Consider the following 21,516-nt stretch of genomic DNA (forward strand, 5'->3'; position numbering starts at 1 on the left):
CTATTTCTTTCCTAAGTCTTCAGCTAAAAGAAGAGTCACTTCACATAGCTATTCTGAAAATCTGTGAGGAATACTTCCTTCAGACAGAGTGCAAAGCTACAGGGTGCACTTTTTTATTTTTCACTCTTGCTTAGCATGTGCCTCTCCTGTTGAAAAGCTGAAGGCTCTTGGCAGGGGGTGCTTGCTGCCATACAAACACAAAGCCTTTACACTATCTGTGTAAGTTAGTAGTCTGTCCATACGTGACTCCCTGTTGTGATGGCAATTCATCAGGAGAGCTGTGGCAAGTAATTCAGTGAACACCAGGTTACATGTTTTGTATATCCATGAAATGGGTTAAAATCTGGCTTGTGTTGCATGAGTTTCCTCAGTGCTGCTTGATTTTGGTTTTGGTTTTCAAGTTTCCATTTAAGGTGAGATTAGAGTTCTTTTATTTGACTTGCTGGCTAAGGCTTTTTAAAATGTAAATAGCAGTCTCATGCCTCTAATACAGTGCTGCAAAGCTGGGAGAAGGAGAATCTGACCTACTCTTACCAAAGAAAACAAAACTGAAAAAGAGTAGAAATAGGAACAGAGAGATCCAAGGTTTCCCACCGTATAGTAATGGATATGACCTTTATTATTGAGGCCTTTGGATCAAATTTAAGTTGGCATTAAAATTTTCTAATAAATTCCCTGCTGAATCGCAAAGGTTTTTTCTCAGATTTAATTCAATAAGGTCACAATAAAGCAAGTGCTGTCTGTGCTATTGTAATTGCTCTCAGCAGGCTGATAATATTATTGCAGAGAAGTGCCAGCTACTGTGCTTTTATTTCTTTCTTCAAGTACTCTCCTTCCTACATGCTTACTCCCCTTGCTCTCAAGTCTACCCTATGTAGGAAGTGAAGCTTTTTAAAATGCCATTTGCTATTCATTTTAGCATGTTTTTGTAGTAATGCTTACCCAGGTCTCTTCAACAAAAGGAATAAAAGCATAGCCTGTGATGGCAGAATAATTGGGGGCTTGTATTTTCTTTCCATAATTCTCGGGCAACCTTTATGCATTAGGCTCAGCCTGTAAGTTCTTAAAATTTGATATTTCTAAACACACAATGCTTAATTCATTTTGGGTCGGTGCTTCTAGGGTTACAGAATAGATGTATAGCTAAAAGAGTTTCTCCTAGGCACAGGGGGAGAGACAATGAATACCCTGACTACCCCCTGTCCTGCGTCTTGTAAAAAAGTAACAAATTGTGGTGCATCATAGTGGGACATATATATTCGAGGTCCTGCACTTGTAGATTGATACCACATCTTCTTTTCTAACATGACTTCCAGAACAGAATTGTTAATGTGACATTTTGTGTATGAATGCAAATTGATGCTTAGCATGCTACTGGTAGATCTTTTACTACCATTTTGAAAGTGGATCCCTACAGTAAATAAATTCATATGCACAGTGCTGTAATCATGGTTCTCCACATAATTTTGTGTGACTATGAGAGACTTTTTGCAGCTTCCATGTCCACTCTGCATGAACTGCACCAACTGTACATTAAGTTTCTAAATGCAACTTCCTCCTTTTTCTAGTCAGACCTGCTGTGTAAAATGTCAAGTTTCTGTAGTGGTGGTATGTTAGGAGCTGTGTACATCATGGCTGGTCCTTTCTAACAAATGAAGTGGTATGTTAAAACATTGTAATTGGGGGTTGGAACAAAATGATAACATACGTGCAGTGGGATGTCCTCTTGTTCACATGTGATTGGTTGGAAACAAGAAAGAAAAAAAGATATTTTACAGAGACAATTCCAGTTCTGAAATGTGTGCACCTGTATTCTGCCAGCTTTCAACCTCCACAGAAAGCAAAATTGATCCAGGACTACCTCAGAGCCACAGCGTGCAGGCTATTTTGATATTGTGTACTGTTGCTTGCATACCTGTGCTAAGCAGTAATGAAAAAACAACATAAGATGATCTTAAGTCATAACATTTTACCCACTTTCTTATTGCTTATTATTTCTTTTTTTTTAATTGCTCTTCATGGCTAGTCTTAGCCATGCATCATGTGGTGCTAGTAGGATGTACAGTGCAGTGCCAGTACACGTGATAAACTTCAGTGATAAAAGCCATAATTTCTGCAGTGTGTGGAATTTCTCCCAGCGACCATGCAGGCATGTGGAGGGAGGTCACTCCTGATCAATAACCATTCATTACAGTTCATTTTTTGCTTAAGACATACACATTTTAATTTATATTTCCTGCTGCTGCCAGAGGGAACTAATTTCTGGCACCAGAGATGGAACACAGCTACTTTAAAGCAGAATGGTTCCGAGATGAAATGGTGTTACTGACCTGAAATACTTCAAAATGCTTGATTCAGAAGCCTGCTGTGGTTTGAGCTCACAGTTTCTGAGACAGGTTAACATCGCTCTGAATCATCATGAGACATGACCAGATTGTTGCTTTGTAAATTAAATAATGAAGCATTTGTGTGTGAGAGTTCCCACTATAATTAGTAGTTCTACTGTGCTTTGAAAAGATCAGACTCCACATCACATGATGGTAGGATCTGGAATTGTTTTCCAAATGTGACTTTAGAGACCAAAAATCCAAAATTTCTAATAATTTGTACCTTAACTTTAGAAACATGAATAAATAATCAGGTAGCCCTTTGGGTCATGTGATTTTTTTAAACTGAACTCATAATTTGGCTTGACTTACTTAGAGAGAACCTGTGTCTGGGATGATGTTTCCCTTAGTTATTCTGTAGATCTCAGCAGTGAAGTAGTGGTAAGTTTCTTTAAGGATTTAGGTAAAGCAGCAAACATAAAACTTAACATTCTTACCAATTCTTTGCAACATACATTAATTACAATTAGCCAGAATCCTGAAGCTTCTGTGGTGCTGTATGCATTGTAATAGCACTTGTTGAATCAGCCTGTTTTCACATCTGTCAAATGACATATATTTAACTCTTTGTAGTCAAGAGACATTTTAAAACCCTGAAAAATTTCAGTTCCATATAACAGTTTTTTCCTATATATTACAACCTCACATCAAATTATGCAATAGTTAAGCAAACTCACTGAATAACATCTGGGCATTTTTTAAATATGGAGACAGAAATGTAGCATTTATTTAATTACTGGGCAGAATGTCTCTCATTGTGGTAAGCAATAGAAAGTTTCATCTCTTTTCCTTGTTCAGAAAGTAAGTGTTGAGTAGATGTGAATATGGTATTAGGAAGGCCTAGTCTTTCAATCTGATACCTTAAACTGTAGTATTGTTACACTTATAAATTTATAACTTTTCCTCTCTTCGTTACTCTTTGTCACTTAAGAATGGTTTGAACAGACTACTAGTCTGAACAGCTCAGAATGTTTTAGTAGGAAAAAGCATGGAATACATCTCAGTCACAGAATCACAGAAAGTTAGGAATTGGAACCTTGAAATATCAACCCCCCTTCCAGAGCAGGGTCACCTACAGGAGGTCACACAGGAATGTGTCCAGGTGGGCTTTGACCATCTCCAGAGAAGGAGATTTCACAGCCTCCCTGGGCAACCTGTGCCAGCACTCTGTCACCCTCCTGTTTATATGGAACCACCTATGATCAAGTGTATATCCATTGCCTTCTTGTCCTGTCACTGGGCATAACTGAGAAGAGCCTGGCACCATCCTCTGGCTAAAGAACAAATGTGAAGAACATGACACTGGAAAAAAGGTCTCTACTAAGATGAACAGGTAAAATTAATGTAATCCCTTTCTCTTATAGCTGGGTCAGAAAGTGGCGTATATTTATGCAATTTCTTTTTTGTGGATTTAAGGAACTTGAAAAGGCTTTGAGGTAGTGTAGTGTCTACTTTCAAGAAACAGAAGTTTAGAAAAATCACATTTTACTATGGGTTCTGTTACAAACTTCAGCAGTGAAGAACATAATTTATCCTTTCTATCTTTACCCGTTGTCTTGGAATCTTCCTTTTTAAACCAGATAATTCTTCAGTTGTATATATGACAAAGATCATTTAAGGCTGTCTCTATTAATATAAAGACACTTTTTGGTGCTGGGTGCTGTGAGTATATTTTTCTTTTAGGAAATGTCTTCTAGATTTTAAGCTTTGCTTTAGAGAACTTACGGTGGTTGGGATTTGAAGTTAATATGAGTTTTGAATTTGTTAAGTGTTCTAAAGGGTATGGTTTAGTTTCTGTGAAGAAATTCAAGTTTACTTTGTCCTTCTCAGTATTGAGTTCCGCTCCCATTAGGCTTCTGGGGATGGAGAAGAGAAGGCTCCATGGAGACCTTATGCCAGCCTTCCAGTACCTGAAGGGGGACTACAGGACTTGTAGTGATAAGACAAAGGGGATTTATGCTAGACATGATGAAGAAATTCTTTTGTGCAAGGGTGGTGAGACACTGGCACAGGTTGCCCAGGGCAGTTATGGCCCTGCCTGGAAGTGTTCAAGGCCAGGTTGGATGGGGATTGGAGCAACCTGGTCTAGTGAGGGGTGTCCCTGCCTATGCAGGGAGGGATGGAACTAGATGAGCTTTGAGGTCCTTTCCAACCCAAATCATTCTGTGATTCTATAATTATAGTTGAAAAGCTACAAAAGCAGAAAGATTTTGGTGAGACACTAGAGGCAAAACAGGTTTTCGGGTTGCTTAATACTGTGTAATATTTTATTCTTCATTCTGTTCTGAAGTTGGGTAGCATTGTGTATGAACCTAAATTTCAGCTTTTGTAATTTCAGTGGCACGTATCTTTGCAAACCTGGACTTTGTGCAGGAGTTGAGAAATGTTAAAAATGGCATACTATGTAATGTTCACAGGAAAATACATCGCTGTAGTTTGCCCAGAAACCCACCTAACCCAGTTCTATGTAATACAGGTCTGTTTATTTGAATCTGAGATACTGGTAATAAGAGTGAAATTAAAAGTGTTGTAAACTATACTGCTATTCTGGGAGGATCAAGTGCATCTTACAGTCACCACTGCATAGATAGTATAAGGCTAGAAATGTTGGGGGTTTTTTTACTAATGTCCTTTGTAAAGCTTAATTTCATCTGACCTGAGTCAGAAGGTAAATTTTGCCTCCATTGACAGTGTTCTGTTCATGAGGTTTCTCTACATCATATCAAAGGATGGTGTAGATTTGGCCATTACTTATCTGTCTAGTCAGATAACATATTGAGTATGCAAAGTATGTTATAATTCTGCAGATAACTGAACCTAAATTTTCCCACCATTCATCTTTCATTGCACTAGAAGGATCTTGGATTTCAGTATTTCAGTAAATTTGTATTGTGTGTATGTAAAGGGCTAGTGAGGTTTGGATATTTTAAGCAAAATATGTGTAAATTTTGTTGATAGCACTCTGCAATTCAGTCTTCTGGAATTTGGTATGGGCTTAGTTTGCTTTTGGTAGGGTTGTTTATTTTGGGTTTTTTCCCTACCCTGCCCTTTATAAGTAATGTTTTCATTAATTTTAGTTATCATGCAGTGTCAAGACATCTTCAGGCCTTCAGTATCTAAAAACAGGGGTTTTCTTATTCTTGCTAAATGAGCCTATCTGAATACTTGAACAGTGTTATAAAAATGCAGTAAATCTTCTGTAGTTTTAGAAACATTTAATTTGGTTACTGACACCTAATTTTTTGTGTCTGGCTATGAAATTCCTTCAACTTTCTTATTCTTGTTCCTGTCACTGAACATGGTTTAAATAGATCTAGAAAGTGATGAATGTATTGGAGGTATCTTTATTTATCAGCAGAGAAATCACACTTAGGAAAATAATTTAGGAAAAATTAGAGAATCTCTTTCGAAGGAATATAGAAATGGTGTGTGGAGTGGCAGAAACACATGTGAAAGAGTGGCAGAAAATGGCAGAAATATCTTCTGTTTCATTGGAAAAACATTTACCTTATAGCTTCACAGAAAAATTATTATAGTCTGTTTTTTCCTCTAGAGAAGCAAAAACCCTTTGTAATTTCTTTTTAGGCTACATGACATTCTTCGTTGTCAAAAGACTGACTCTGTGCTCTTCTATGACATCCCTATATTTAGCATGCTAGTGAGACTGAATTCTTGTAGAACATATTAAGAAAAGTCAGGTAAGTGGCATTTTTCTTTATTATATTGCACAGTTTTTAAGTTGTACACAGTTTGTATACAGATATGTTGCAAAACTTACATAGGAGAAATGCGCAATATAATAATATTGAAAAGCCACTTACCCACCTTACTTGTTTGTGCAGATGCTTCCCTGGCCCAGCATTTGTTCTATGGCTGACATGAAATCCTGTGTACAGTGCACACTGGGGCATGCAGCTGGTTAAGAATTAGGTCTGTCTTTGTGTCGAAAGGACAAACACAGAGGACAACTCTTACCCAGCAGGAACAAAATAAAATCCAAGGGTTGATCTCCTTCGTATTTGACCATTGCTTGTCAAATTTGTTTTTTCAGGGCAGTTGACATAGGTTGGAAATCACTTCAAACCCAAATTGCTAACACTATTTTCTACTACCATACTAGCAACTGTCATCAGTGACACATTTAGTTGACAAAACTAAAAGCTGCTCTTAACACTTGTGCATTAAGGACTTCATTTTTGGTTTTGGTCTTTGACCTGTGCACTCAGTTCTTCTCCATAGCAGCTGGTTACAAAGCAACTTTAAGACAGCCAGTACAGCAAACTAAAGATAATGTGTAGATACTCATAGAGCTTACTTGTGCAGAAGTGATGTTGCATATTTTTGTTGCTAGATAAACAAATTCCAAATGCCAATATTGTTTATAAAGCAAATTCTGTATATGTAAATTATGCAAAGCAGAAAAGCAATGTTTAATTTGGTCACGGTATGTGCTGTCAAACCTGTATTTTCCATTGCTGTCTCTTAAAAAGTAACCATATCACTACTCTCTGGTGTACGTGCTACAGATCATTTTTGGTGTAGAAACAAACAGTTAAGTAGTACTTAGGAGAGATTTCTGTGTCTGCTTTTAGATTTTAAGCTTATTTTTTTTAGCCTTATTTCTTAAGATCAAAATATTTTAAATCTTTTTTTAAATCAAAAGAATGTTTTTATTTATGGGTCTTTACTGTTTTCTCCTGTTGTTTCTTGGTAAGATCTTTCTCTTACTTCATGGGAGAAGATACTGCTTTGGGAATAAGCACTGTTATTTCAATCAACATAATAAATTTTTCTGAACACTTTTGCAGGGTAAGAATGGGAATTTGACTAAAACAGCTTCTTAGTCTATGCTGTTGTAGAATCCAGCATTTACCGTAAGAAAGAAAAAATATAATTGTGAGCATAAAACAGCAGTGGATTCGTAAGGTTCCACCTGAAGCCAAAGCTATAATTCATTAAGACATTTCCACAAAACTCTGCTTGGTTGTTGGTATTTTTTTTTCCAGTGGAAGTAGAAGTTAAGATGTACTTTTGAACTTCAATTTGTGGAAAGCTGTGCATGTTTCATTGGGTTGCAGGGACAGCTTTGACAAGGCAAGAAAAGTGTTTTAATATCACCTTCAATGCCACCCGTGCCTGTCATAATGAGAAAGATGCCTGTTTGGTGACTGCTTTTTCCCAGCCCAAGCCAGCTGCCTCCAGCTAGACCTTTCTTTGGGAAGATCAATCACAAAATTGCATATATATCTCGTGGGAAATTCAGTGTGTGTGAGCAGTAAGCACAAACACCAGTGGAAATTCCCTGTTTCAAATTTTATACTGACTTTGAAAGATTTCCTAGTGGTACTGGTAACATTTGACAACTATAAATAAAGAGGACTCTTTATAACTTAAATAAACAGAAAAGCATTTTTAGTAATTATTAGGCATGAAAACAAATCTCTTATAGCTAGATTGTTCCTCCAGATAAGGTTTTAAGTATGTTGTCCTGACAATGTAGGTAATTTATGATACAGCCAGAGGTGTAATTGTTCTGTTAATAAAGAGAGGCCTTTAGCTTCCAGGGATATAAAGTATTTTTCATGAATATTAAGTAAACTTTAATGATTGAACAAAAGAGCAAAGTGGAGGACAGTCATTTATATCCTTCCTAAACTGTCCTAAAGCCCCATTAATGCTTGTAACACAGAGTATATCTCAACAGTAAGGATTTCTCTTTTTTTTTCTCATAGCCTTTTCGTCACCTTTTAGACATACATATGACTATGTATGTCTACATGTGACTATGTATGTATGTGAAGACTATCTGGTTATTTACTGTAACTTACAGGAGACATTAAAAAAAATAACTGTAACAAATGCTATTTGGGAAGTAGTGACAGATTGCAATTGAGTGGTCTGAGGCTCTTAATTGCAATGAGATTATACTAGTTCAGATACCTCTGGTGTCAGGTACTTGAAATATTGGTTATTTCCAAGATAAATTGGATTATAAATCATTAGTAAATCTGTACTAAGGTGATTAAACCCACTTGTAAACTGTCAAACATAGGTACTATTTCACGCTGTAGTTTAGTCACTTGTATGCTGGGAGTTAGGAACTAAATTTAGGGGGCTATAGGGAGCTATAGGGGCTATGTGGAGCAACTGAGTGATTTTTGAGACCAGGTGTTTCTTGTGCTTTCTATCCCCTTAATGAATTTTTGTTCAGGTTTGAATTTTTCCTAGTCCACTACTAGCCTTTTCATCTAACTCTGTGGAGGATGCTATAGAGAGGGGGGAACCTAGGATGGACTTACAAACTTAAAAACTCGCTTGACCACATGGGGGAGTTAAAAAGCAGCAGATCTATGCAGCCCTCACACAGGTAACCAGTGCAGTAATGGCATCCTCAAATTTCTACTCCGAGGGCTCTGCCTTTGCTAGACAATTCTGTTTTATTTTTCTCCCCCAGTAGCAAAGAAAAAATATATTGCACTGTGTGGGGCTTCTTGATAATGCCATCCCATGTCATTCTTCTTGTCATTGGTCAAATACTGAATTGTCAATTGGTCAAATTGAATCAGATACAGAACTGATCAATTGTTTGGTATTGGATTTACTGAATTTTAAGGAATGAAAAATTGAAACAGTAGAATCTGAGTAATAGTTCTGTATTTTAAAAATGCCATTAACTTCCTTGTGTAGCTACCAAATTTCACCATGCATTCCCACTGTCCCATGCACGCACAAATACTTAGAGAATTCCTCTGCACAAAGTAATTACACAAGGCTTGAAGACCTGACAATGTGTACATCCAAGGCAGTGAAGGAGGAAAAAAACAGGAGTACATCTTTCTCCAATTATTTTCTCCCATAGATGTTATTTTATTCCAAGCTTGAAACTTTCTCATAGATACGTTGTGGTAGTATATCTGTGCAGGAGGATGTTAGCAGAGTTACAGGCATTTTGAATGACTGGTTTTTACTCTATTTTTTTTACATAAAATGTTTGTTGTGGTCATTACAAAATTTCTAGATGTTCTGTTATATGTAGTATTAAAAGTGCAGTCATCCATGAGAAATACTCAGTAGCAAAGTCTTGTTTCTTATTGGTAACCATACTAATAAATAGATGGAGCTGATACAAAGCAAAGCTTCTATCATGAGCATTTTAGTTCAAGTACCTTGGGTTGGAGGTAGGGCTTGAAAGCAGAAAGGGCTCCTGTTTTTATTCTGCTTTGATTTTTCTCCTGTGATCTTTCAGTTTCTGTTGCTTTTCAGCCATTTCTTGTAGGTGAAGAACAATTCTCTCACTCCAGCTGTGTATATGACGTCAGGTCTCTGCTCAAATGCCTCTCCGGCCAGAGGTACCTCCTGCAGGCTGATTCTCAGACATGTTCATTCAGGTTACCAAGATGACAGGGCTGGTGTTTTCTTAAGTCACCTTGCATCCTCCTGTGCTGTAGTAAGTCTTGGTCTTCTGAGATGGATCCTAAGGATGGCTTTTTCCTTCCAGGCATTGCTTTGAGACTTCATGGCCCTGCAGGTTGCCTTATGAGCTTTGTAAGCCTAGAGGCAAATTGAGATCTTACCCAAGCTGAGTTAGTTCTAGTAAGGAAATTCAAAGACCAGAGATCTTGTCACTCTTTGAGCTCACTTAGAGCATGATGAGCAGACCAAAGAACACCACAAGATCTCGTTCCTTTCTTCCATCTGTGAGAACTGTTCTCCCATTTTGTTCCTTCCAGCTGGTGCTGAATAGCTGCCATGCCTACAGGAGGTGGAGATGGAGGACATTGCACTTCTGTAGGTCTGTCCTCCTTTGTGCAATCCCTCATGCCATCAGTGCACAGAATGTTGGTCTGCCCTAGCAGCTGCAGCAGTTTCCTCCATTTGTTTTCATTTCACAGATCACTTCTCTGTCAGTGCTCACAATGCAGTCCCCTTCCAGAAGTCCCTCTCCATATGTGTGACTTGTGGCCTACAATGACTTCTTCCCTTCCTCCCTGGGGCCCAACATGAGTCTTTTCTCTGCTGCTTGTGTCAGGGAAGATCACCTTGCTGCTTGCTGGGAATATCTGATCTTTGCACAGGTTCTGTCCAGAGGTCACAGGCATGAAACTTCTACAGCATCACAGAGCTGTGTGTGTAATTTAGCATATTTGTCCTGTAGGTGCTGTTCGCCTGAAAACTCCCAAGATTCCTCTTTCATTTAAGCTACTTCCTCAGGTCACCCACTGAAAATGCATGTAGGGCAAGTTACGAGAAAGAAAAAGATTGTTTATCTCTCTTTGATGATCATAGAGATGTGATCTACGTTTAAAAAAATGTTAACGTAGCCCACCCTCATTCTTCTGTTCCTTAGAGAACCTGTTGCATACTTTTCAGTCATATATTGAAATTGGTCATCCCTTCAAAGGGCTAGATTTTCCAGATATTTCAGCTAGTTCATTCAACTAAGAAAGTAAATGTTAATTCTCTGAAGGGTTGCATTATTTATACATACTTTTTAAGAGAAGTAAATTTTTTATAAGTAGGTGCATCTGAAATTATTTTACATCTGTTAATCCAAAAAGCCAAGTGCTGCACATTTCATATAATGTGTGAATATTATTTTCAGATATTTTGAGAAGTGTCTCATTTCACAGTATGATTGTAATGAAATTAATAGAATACTGTACCCGTATGATTTGTTATGAGAATGGATTTTGTTTTGTTTTAAAAAAATTATAAATAGCTATTTAAACTGCACATGTCTGGTATTTTTAAAAGTACTCCATTGCCCCCAAACTCAGAGGTGAAACAGTAAAAACTTTAGATCCTCACTGCAGACTTAACATCCCCAGCCTTGTTTTGGCTTCTTATTCCTTGCATGGTTTTGCTTTCTTCTTTACTTATTCAGATCTTCGGTTTCCCACTGAGAGAATCAAACATAATATACCACACTGGTAATTTTAACAGCAGCAGGTATTTGAGCTGGTAAGGTAACCCTTTATTCTTTGGTCTGGTTGTTTTAGTTTTCAGCAAGCATTTAGCATCTGCACTGTGCAGGAATTCAGCTGCTTATACTGTGTAGGGGAGATAATCCATTCAGCATAAATAGTTAGAGACCATTTCTTAAATCCCATGTAACTCTAGATATCTGTAGCAGAGCAGAAGGTGTCTGCTTATGATGAGGAGTGAAAAGAGACAGTAACATGCTCTACATTCAGTATTACTTCAGTCCCATGACTCTTAAGTGCAGCAGGTGCAGCATCTGGACATTCATCTTCCTTTTGCCAGAGTGACCTCAAGCACCCTGTGTCACTTTTACTTGCTCCATCACAGAAACTTGTGATTGCAGCCTCACTCCACAATCTTTTAAGGTAGTGAGAAGCATCAATCACCATTTAATGTTTGGATTTCATGATCTTCAAAGTCTTTTCCAGACAGAACAATTTTGTGATTCTGTGTGTGATTCGTACCTTTACAATGTAGTATTTAGGTGGAAGAGTGGTGTCCCTGGAAGCTGCAGCATTTTTCCAGTACCCAGCTAAGGAAGGGGCATCAGAATTTCATGGCTTGCTTTTTTATCTTGGTCACATTTCTCTTAATGCTGAATGAAAAATTCCTCTCAATGATTATGCTCTGTTATGAAGTGTGTAGTATAGATGATGTTTCTGTATGGGAAGGACATGTTGGAACATTATGGTTGACTCAAGTGAGTAATCATACTACATATTATATGAATGTCTTCTTGTGGGTGAGCTAGGAGCTTTTGGCTTTTTAGTATCTTGTTCTTTTAAATTAAAAAAAAAAAAAAAAAAAAAAAAAAAGAAAAGGAAATAGCTAGTTCCCAAAGCCAAAACAAGAATTATATAACAGAGGTTTACAGCTACCCTGCTGTATGTCTTTCATGGCCACCTAACCCTGTTTGAAGTGGGTGTAACAAGTTGTCCCACCGCAGGTGGAGGGTTCTGAATCAGCAGCATTTTTGCAGGCACTTCATGCTTGTTCAAGACCCTGTAATGTAAGGTGTGGCTGTAAATATAACCAGGCAGGGAAGGGCAAAGTTGGCTGAGCCAGCCTGATGTAAAGCTCCTTTCCCCAAAGCACACCATTTATCTGTCACCTAGGAAGCAGTTAAAGTCTGAAGTGGGAACAAAAAATGTTATTCCAAACTAAATGCGTAGAGGAGAATGTGAAGAAGAATGTGTTGTTCTCACTATGTGAAACAAGTAATCACAGCCTTGCTTTTGTCTTCTAAAATTGGGTTTGAGGGCAGTCTCATTCACATTGTGCTATTCCCTGAATGATCTCTTTGACTCTGTTTTTGCACTTATGTAAAGAAGCAAAATACTGTTCTTGTATATATAGAAAGCATAACTGTTTGTTCAAGTACATAGGAAAGTTGGCTAGTCATGCATACCCTTTCAGAAAGCTTTGATGTGGGATAAGGAACATAGACAAAGAATAAGAAAATAGGATAGGTTATAGTGGTTTTTTAGTGAATCTGCAGTCCTTGCTGATCTTATGGTGATGCATGTATAAGAAAATTCTGTTTTATTTATAATCTCCTGTGGGATGAGTGTCACATGGATCATGTCCATACAGCGAGGTATTCCTAACGATGCCCCAGCTGTTGCATCACCCTTTTGGTTGGAAGATGCTTTAAAGAATGGGGAGAGCTGTGTATTCCTTCACCAGCTGTCTGCTTATTGCTGTAATCCGGAATTAGTTGAAACTATTGGCAACACTGAGCTATTGATTGCCTAATTTTTTAATAGAAGTGCAAGTGGTTTATAGTTATTACACCACAGGAATTGATCTTGCAGTGTCTGCTGCCACTACCACGTATATTCCCAGTGGTCCTTCCAGAAGTAGCATCACTTTCTCTGCACAAATATTTGTGTCATTTGCTTTTGGTTTTTAGAAGGTGTGTGCATTTGTTTCCATAGTACTGCAAGAACATTTGTGTCTTACTTTGCAGATTGCTAGGCCTGCATCTGCTGATTTTAGTTCTCAGTTTTGCTTAGAGCATCTCCTGCAGCTTTTGCATGTAGTAACAGTGACGTTCTACTTTATAGAGTGTGCCTAGAAGTAAACAGCAGTTTTCAATAAAATCTCCAATCCTACCCCACTTTTTCATTATTATGAACAAAATTTGAATACATCATATCTCAGTGAATACATTCAACTAGATTTAAGTCATCTTCACCTTCTGCAATGGAGTTGTATTAACCCTTAATGATATCTGAGGAAAAGCCTCACATTTTGTCTTTTGGCAACCAATGCTATAAGATTTCTGTAGAGTGAAACAAAATATGTGTCAATCCTGAATGGGAACAAATTGGGAGATCTGATGTGGTGAAATGTGATTGTTTCTGAAGGTAAATTAATGGAGAATTCTTTATGCTGATGGTCATCTTATTGGCATAGAAGTGCTGCTGCTGTGGCAGTGAGTTGTGGTTTTTAGGAACTGGAATATTACATCAAGAGGATCATTACAGCTGAGCAATCCAACCAAAACACCCTGAACAAATTAAACTGCTTGTTTAATGGCACTCTGTCAGTCACTGCTATGTAATTACTTAATGGTTTCAGTCTGCAAAGGTACCCCTGAGAGTCAAGGAAGTAGGCAGAGAAGTAGCCTAAGAGAAAGACATGAACTAATTATTACTGGACAATCTGTAATATAAAACACACCCTCATGCAGTTCTCTTCTGGATAACAACAAATTATTCTAACACCACTGTCACATAAAAAGAGAAAGCCATAAAGTTTCATTTCATGGCATTATACCCTAAGGACAGTATTCAGTATTTATATGTAGTTTTTTAAAAAACTCCCAGGCAGAGCAATCTCTTTTGTTAAAGACGTGCCAGTGCATTAAGAGGTTTTTCTTCTTCTTTGATATTGTATATTTAGCACTAAAACAAACTTCACACAAAGAACAATTGACTTGCAAGACATTGACTTACTCTTCATTCTCTTTAGTATGAGATTACATGGTATTAGTTGATATTGTCATGACAGTAGCAAAAATACTAAATTGAAAATTAGAATTCTCAAAAGGTACCCCATGTATGTTTGGTACTATGCTTTGCTCGTAATAGTGAAGTAATAAGGTTACTACAAAAATTTTCAGTATAAGTTTATAGTTGCCCTCTGCTTTATATTCACTGTCTATATTTTTATAGGTGACTTCTGCTTTTATTTAAATTAAGTGACAAAGAAAGGCTGGGCAGGATACTTTATTTTTCAAATACATAGGTTAATTATAGGAATAGCTAATACGCCTGTTGCAGTGGATTTTTTTAAAAATCCCCTCAAAGTACCTTGCTAAAGATACTTCTGGGACAAGCTATGATGTGTTCAAGCTGCTATTATAGTTAAGGGTAGCCCGGTCACCATCTTCATACTGAGTTGTAAGGTGATGAATTAAACATACAAAAGAAGAAAATTGAGGACACTTCAAAATCTTCCTTATGCAAATATTTCAACATTATCATATTTCTATAATTTTTTCCTGCAAACCACTTCGGAGGAGTTGGGGAGGGGAAATAGCCTGTGTATATAGTTACCAGGCAGTTTGAAAAGCAGAAATATGTATGCATATAGTATTTTGAAGGCACAGGTTCCCTAAATGTTAGTAGGGAGCAAGGAGTCTCATAAAAACACAGAACATGGCAGAAAATTCTGGAGAGAATGCAGAACAATTTTGGGGAAATAGTCCGATGTATTTGATTCTTGCTGTAATTAAATGATCAGTCAGAGCAATGATTAATGTGGAATCCTGAGATTCACTGTGGGAACTGTTTCTTTCATGTTTATGCAGAAGTGATTGATGGAAACTAAATTAATTATATTTATATGATGGTCTAAAAATATAAAATGTGCTCTGAGCCCTGTTTAATTCTGCAGATAAATGTCAAGTCATTTTTTGTATCTCTGGTTATGCATTTTTAACATTGTTTTTACATGTTGATATTATCTATTTTATTCTATGGGGGGGAGACAGAAAACAGGAGCTTTCTGGGATTGTGGATTTTATACTGCTAGAATCAAGTCTCTTCTGAATCCATCTTTCCATACCAGATGAGAATAGCAGTCTCTCTGGTCTCTTGGGGCTTTTTAATTATCTTTTTTTTCCGAAGTCTTTACTGAGCTGGTATTTGAGGCACTTTGAGACTTTAAAAATGCATTCCATCAGCAGTTTGCTGGTTTCTAGTTGCTGCATGCAGAATATTAAGGAAGTATGAATGAAGTTTAATAAAATGCATCAAAGCATTATGTGACTATATATTTCTGCCACAAAAATATCGCAAGTCTTTTGTAGAAAATTAAAGGTTATCATCCTATTAACATGAAATCAAACCTACCTTTAAATTCGTAAGTAAAATCTGATTTTGAATGCCAATATATGGAATTAAATTAAGGAAGTAGTAGGATGCACTTTTTCAGTGCACCCTTTTTAGTGGTTTTGCCATACAAAAAGTGCAGAGGGAAAGCCAGAATTATAAGATGCAAGGCAGAGCCTCTCTTAGCTATCCTTTGTTCTCCATCATCTCTCCTAAGCTCTTATATGTTCTGCTGAGACAGGCTGGTGTGTGCCTGCTTCATGCAGGAAGCTCCTTTTGGAAATTCAGTGCTAAAAGTAAGTAGTTCACAGCTGCTGCTTTTGGAGAGGAGGAAGCCCTGTTAATGGGAGAAATGATGAAAGGAAGAGAATACTTAAGGGCACAGGGGTTAAGGATGAATTAATGGATAGAATGAAACAGGGTGGGAAAGGAAAAATTAGTATTCATTGTTACTGCATTCCCTCAACTTAGAAGATTTTCTGGGCCTTTATATTATATACATGGTTTTGACCACCAGTATCTATAAACAAAACACAGACAAATGCAAGTTGTTCCAAATTAGCCTAAGAAATAGCCTACATTTTAATTATGTCTCTTCTAGCTTGCTGTCCTGAATCTGTCAGCTTTTACCACTTCCTTTGTAAATGATACGCCCTGATGTCAGGCAGAAAATTTTAACCCATTTTATACCTGATTTGTTACAAATACAGAATCACACTAATGTTGCTGAGACAGTTTTCAGCCTGTGGTAGCTGCTACTGTTGCACAAGACAACAAAGCAGAGCAAGTTCTATAGGAAGCACTTTTGTGTTTCTGCTAGAAAATGTATGTTCATGTAGTACATAAGTAAAATTAATAAGAGAACCTCACAAAGCTTTTCCTGCACTTTCCTCCAGTGTAATTAAGGTCCCGTGTTGATTTTGCAGTTCAGCGTATCGGTGTTGGTCAATGACACTGTCGGAAACCAAGGGAAATTGGAGTCTCATTTTTTCCTTTTTAATTTAAATTGTTCTGCTGAAGTGTCCAATTAGCACTGGTCCAATTGCAAGATACCCTGGTGAAGGAAAGCAGGAAGCAATACATCTTGCTTCCTAAGTGAAATTTCATTTTATTCTTATTCAGTGCTATTAAGAAAGACTTCCTTGGGAGCAGGCTTCGCTAAGGGTTTGTTCATTATCAGCTCAAGGTGAAGCCAAAGGGAACCTTTCTTATTTCATACCAGAATTGATTTAAAAAAAAAAAAAATGACAAGTGCATGCACAGGGTGTTGGTGCATAGATTTTAGAAGTGGAGCTGCCATTGGTAACACAGCTGATTTCCTTTATTGGAAAAGTCACTGTTCATTACTTACCTGAAGTGAAAGGTTAATGGCTTGTAGTGATTTGAAGAAACCCCTGCAAAAATGCACAGCAAGGATCTAATGTTGTTACACAGTAGTGCTTTTTATCAGGTAAGACACATAGAAGATAGCTGTTGCTGTTCTAATAAATATGTTTGATGCAAAATAGTACACAGTATACTGAAAAATGAAAAAGCTCCTGCTATTGTAAAACAGACAGATGCCACCAAGGATACAAATTTTGCATTCCTTATTGATGTTTGTAGAACATGCTGTCTGTACTTTGGATGTAACTGCTGCCATTTTTTTCCTAAAAAGCATCTTTGTTGAAGTAGAAGCAATTTACTTGGTAGTGTGACTGTTGCTTTAATTGCTTGCTCGATAGCTTAAAACTGTTCCTTTTGGTCCATTTTTTTTCCATCTTGCAGTTTAAACACAATTAAAAATGAGATCTCGGGTAATAGATTTGATATTGAGGTATTCCAAAGAATTTTGTTGGCCCTCGAGCCAGAAACTCAAACACTTCAGAGAGATGAATTAGCCACCTGACTGAGATGTACCTGTGATGTTACTCAGCAGCTCAGGGAAGAAAATGCAGGGAATGTGTTTCAAACCCAAGAAGCATTTCTTTGGGAGTAGACTGTAACCAGTAGTCTGTAGTTGAAAAACTCTGAAGTTGGCTTTGCCTCTGGAAACAACAGTCCTGTCTGGTCCCTGGAGTAGTAGTTGGATTGGTACATAGGAAGGGGGATCAGGCTGGCCAGGAAGCAGTTTTTTCCAGTCACATTCCAGGGGTGTGTTGGTTGTTAACCTGAGTGCTTTCCCACGCTCATCACCAAACAGCTGTACAGATTTTGGTGTCAGCAGGAGCAAAGCAGTGAGGAGGAAATGCAGGAAGAGGCTTTTTTTTGAGTGACAGTGATGGTAAGTAATATGATAAAACATACTTCCAAGGGCAGCCACTAATTTTTGAAAGCTGTGGATCACTTAGCTTCTGCAAGACCCAACTGGAGTTTAATCAAAGGTATGCAAAGAGCATCTTGCAGCAGTTGTGCTGGTAAAAGCAGTACCACCTTAGAGAAACAGGAGGTTGGTTTCCCAATGCAGGCATCTAGGCAGCCCCCAGACCAGAGTATCTGTCACTTAAAAGCAGCTCCTGGCAGAGTCTGGTGACAGAGAGGGAGCCCAGTGTAGACTGCGCTGCTGTATAGATATGATTCAAACCACACAAGTAGGGACAGCTTCAGGGTCATTTCAGAGTTTAAAGGTAACAACAGGCAAGTGGTTTCCAGTGCTTCTGAGTAATAATCCTGCCAGGACTGACTTGAAATAAGTGATATTAAATCATTAGAAACCTTTCTTGTAGCACTCAGATTTTCTTCTCATGCTGATTATTCTCAACAGGACTGTAGTTGAAAGGAGATAGCTGCATATTTAATATGCAATGTTTCAATTTACTTAACTGTCAAAATATATTTTTTGTCAATTATATTAACATAAGTATTGGAATATTGTGTAAAATTTGTTTTTAATCTGCCCCTTGAAGCCAATAGCTGAATTACCATAGATCACAGTCTGCTGAACCTAAAATTATTGCTTTAGTCTTAACTTTTCCACATTGAGTAAACACTTTCTGAAAGCATAGATCTTTACCTTGATTTAATTGATTTTTGATGGACTGGCACATTTGAACCGTGTCACTTAATAGAGATGTTGTCTTCCATTTCATTTGCTGTGAATTGTTTCTTTCTTCATCTTTGGTAGTTTTATCTTAGTTACATGCAGCCCTCTACACATACTTAAACTTTGTGGCTGTGTTGAATGAGAGGTGCAGCTGTCAAAGAGCCCGGAGATCATGGACAGAGGAGAGCAGCTGAGCTAAGTTTGGTGAAACAGATCCTTCTGCTGAAAGTTCCTGCTGCATATAAAAACTATAGGTCCCTAAGTAAGCTTACTTCAGTTTTCATCACAGTAGACTAGAAGCGTGGGTGCAGTTGGTTGCTGTACCTTAGCTGAAAGGTTAGAGCTTTTTATGCCACTCAGATGATGTGTACTTAGAGTTGTCAGGCCACATGTTGTGATAGAAATGCTCCCTGGGAATGGATGTGTAAAAAGCATCTTGTAAATTAGCTTTGGGAAAAGTCCTCAGTGACAGTTTGTGTGGTGAAACTGATTGCCCCGAGGCAGTAAGAAAAAAAAACCAAATACATCTTATCCAGGGAATTGCAAGGGAAACTTCAGACTTCCTCAGCACCATTGCAGCTCATCACATACCATCTACCAAAGCAATTAAATACACCATTTCTGTGTGACACTTGCATCATACAGATTTGCCTTTCAGCTGTGTGTATTAGTTCTGGTTTTAGCTGCCATTCCTTCAAAGGAGAAGAACATATGACTTTATTTTCCATATATACCGTATAGTCTTTTCCTTCTAAGTAATGCTTTTCCTCTGCAGTGAATAATTTGGCAGTCTCATTGCTGCTACCTGTGAGTTAGCCTTCTTTAGACCTGCCAGTTTGTAGCAGCCTTTCTCTAATCATGTATGCAAATAAATTTGGGTGCACTACCTCAGATAATACTGCTTTTCTGCATAAAGATATTTGCTTTCTAACTTTTCCCTAATTTAGTTTACATATTACTATTTTTGCTCAATTGGTGAGGGCAATAGTAGTATATCACTAAGTAAAATAAGAGTTGACAGCCTTAATTATTAATAGAGAGTAATAATTTTCAATCACAAGGACCTGTTCCAAAGAGAGACCTCTACAAGGTTTTGTGATTCTTTCCAAAAGCACTTCTTGTTGAACTGTTGCTTTTCACTCTGAACTTCCAGTTTGTGTATTGTGCCCCTGATATTTGTGCTGGTAATAAAAATAGCCTGTATGTGAGCAGAACAAATATTTTAAGTATTATAAATGTAACTTGTCCATCTGTTTTGGAAAGTTTTGTAGCACTTTGAGGTCTGTTCTTCAGGTCATAGTTTGGTTAATATGTTTTCAGTGTCAAAAAGGTACCTGCTCACCTTTTTTTTGTTTGTTTTGGTTTTTTGTTTTTTTGTTTGTTCGTTTTGGTGGGGGGTTTTTTTGTTTTTTGGTTGGATGGTTGGTTGGTTGGTTGTTTTTTTGTGATAGCATGTCAATTTGTTAAGCCAAAACAGTGATCTAGATCAACAAAGCTGATCCAGCTCAATAGTAATTTATTTTATCATTGTGGAAGAGCAGAGGTGTCATTCACTCACCTCACCAATTTTCTTTTTTGTGTCTATTAAAAAGCTGCTTTGCTGGCTGCATGGTCAGGAAAGTATTTATCCTAATAAAAAAGGAATAAGAGGTGCTGATAGAAGGACCTGCTGAGGTTGATACAAGCAGCATGACCACCAGTTAAGCGTGGGCTCAATCACCACCATCCCCGAAAGATCAAGCCTTGCTGGGGAGCTCTCTTGAGGTTCAACAAGGCCAAGTGCCGGGTCCTGCACTTTGGCCACAACAACCCCGTGGGGAGCTCCAGGCTGGGCACAGAGTGGCTGAGAGCAGCCAGGCAGAAAGGGACCTGGGAGTCTGGATTGACAGGAAGCTGAACATGAGCCAATAGTGTGCCCAGGTAGCCAAGAAGGCCAACAGCATCCTGGCCTGTATCAGGAACAGTGTGGCCAGCAGGTCCAAGGAAGTGATTCTGCCCCTGTACTCAGCGCTGGTGAGGCCACAGCTTGAGTCCTGTGTCCAGTTCTGGGCCCCTCAGTTTAGGAAGGATATCAAGGTCCTGGAGCAGGTCCAAAGGAGGGCAACCAGGCTGGTGAAGGGACTCAAGCACAGATCCTATGAGGAGAGGCTGAGGGAGCTGGGGCTGTTCAGCCTGGAGAAGAGGAGGCTCAGGGGAGACCTCATCACTCTCTACAACTCCCTGAAAGGAGGGGGTAGCCAGGGGGGGGTTGGTCTCTTTTCCCAGGCAACTCTCAGCAAGACAAGAGGGCACGGTCTCAAGTTGTGCCAGGGGAGGTTTAGGTTGGACATTAAAAAGAATTTCTTTACGGAGAGGGTGATCAAGCATTGGAATGGGCTGCCCCGGGAAGTGGTGGATTCTCCATCCCTGGAGATATTTAAAAAGAGACTGGATGTGGCACTCAGTGCCATGGTCTGGTAACTGCAGCGGGAGTGGATCAAGGGTTGGACTTGATGATCTCTGAGGTCCCTTCCAACCCAGCCAATTCTATGATTCTATGAGCTGAAAATATTGAGACAGGGTCTGCTTTAATGCATAGAGCAGATCTGTAGAAATGTATCAGTAAGGCAAAACAATTTATGTAAAGAACCTGATGTCTGCATTGTATATGCTTTACATTTTGCCTGTCACTGTGGACTAACTCTTGTCCAGTCCTGGTGCCTTGATGTTCAGTTATTGCTGGAGCACACACTCAGCACAGTTCTGGAGAACTCCCAGGTGGTTTAGTCAGAGCAGAATCCAGCCC

The 21,516-nt window shown here is 38.3% G+C and overlaps 1 protein-coding gene across 3 annotated transcripts in view; it reads left to right on the forward strand.

The window, feature by feature from the left end:
- Positions 1–21,516, forward strand: part of LYRM4 (LYR motif containing 4) — a 94,168-nt gene that overhangs the window by 34,090 nt on the left and 38,562 nt on the right. The window contains exons 3-4 of one of the 3 annotated variants that reach the window (XR_011724381.1): positions 3,642–3,720; positions 5,973–6,085. The exons of 1 other annotated variant lie outside the window; for it this stretch is intronic. The gene's annotated coding sequence lies outside the window, so the exon portion shown is untranslated. The remainder of the gene's footprint in view (positions 1–3,641; positions 3,721–5,972; positions 6,086–21,516) is intronic. One more of the 3 variants, XR_011724382.1, reaches the window with a different exon arrangement.

The sequence above is a fragment of the Heliangelus exortis genome, chromosome 2 (genome assembly GCF_036169615.1).
Source record: "Heliangelus exortis chromosome 2, bHelExo1.hap1, whole genome shotgun sequence".
In the NCBI taxonomy this organism is placed as follows: domain Eukaryota; kingdom Metazoa; phylum Chordata; class Aves; order Apodiformes; family Trochilidae; genus Heliangelus; species Heliangelus exortis.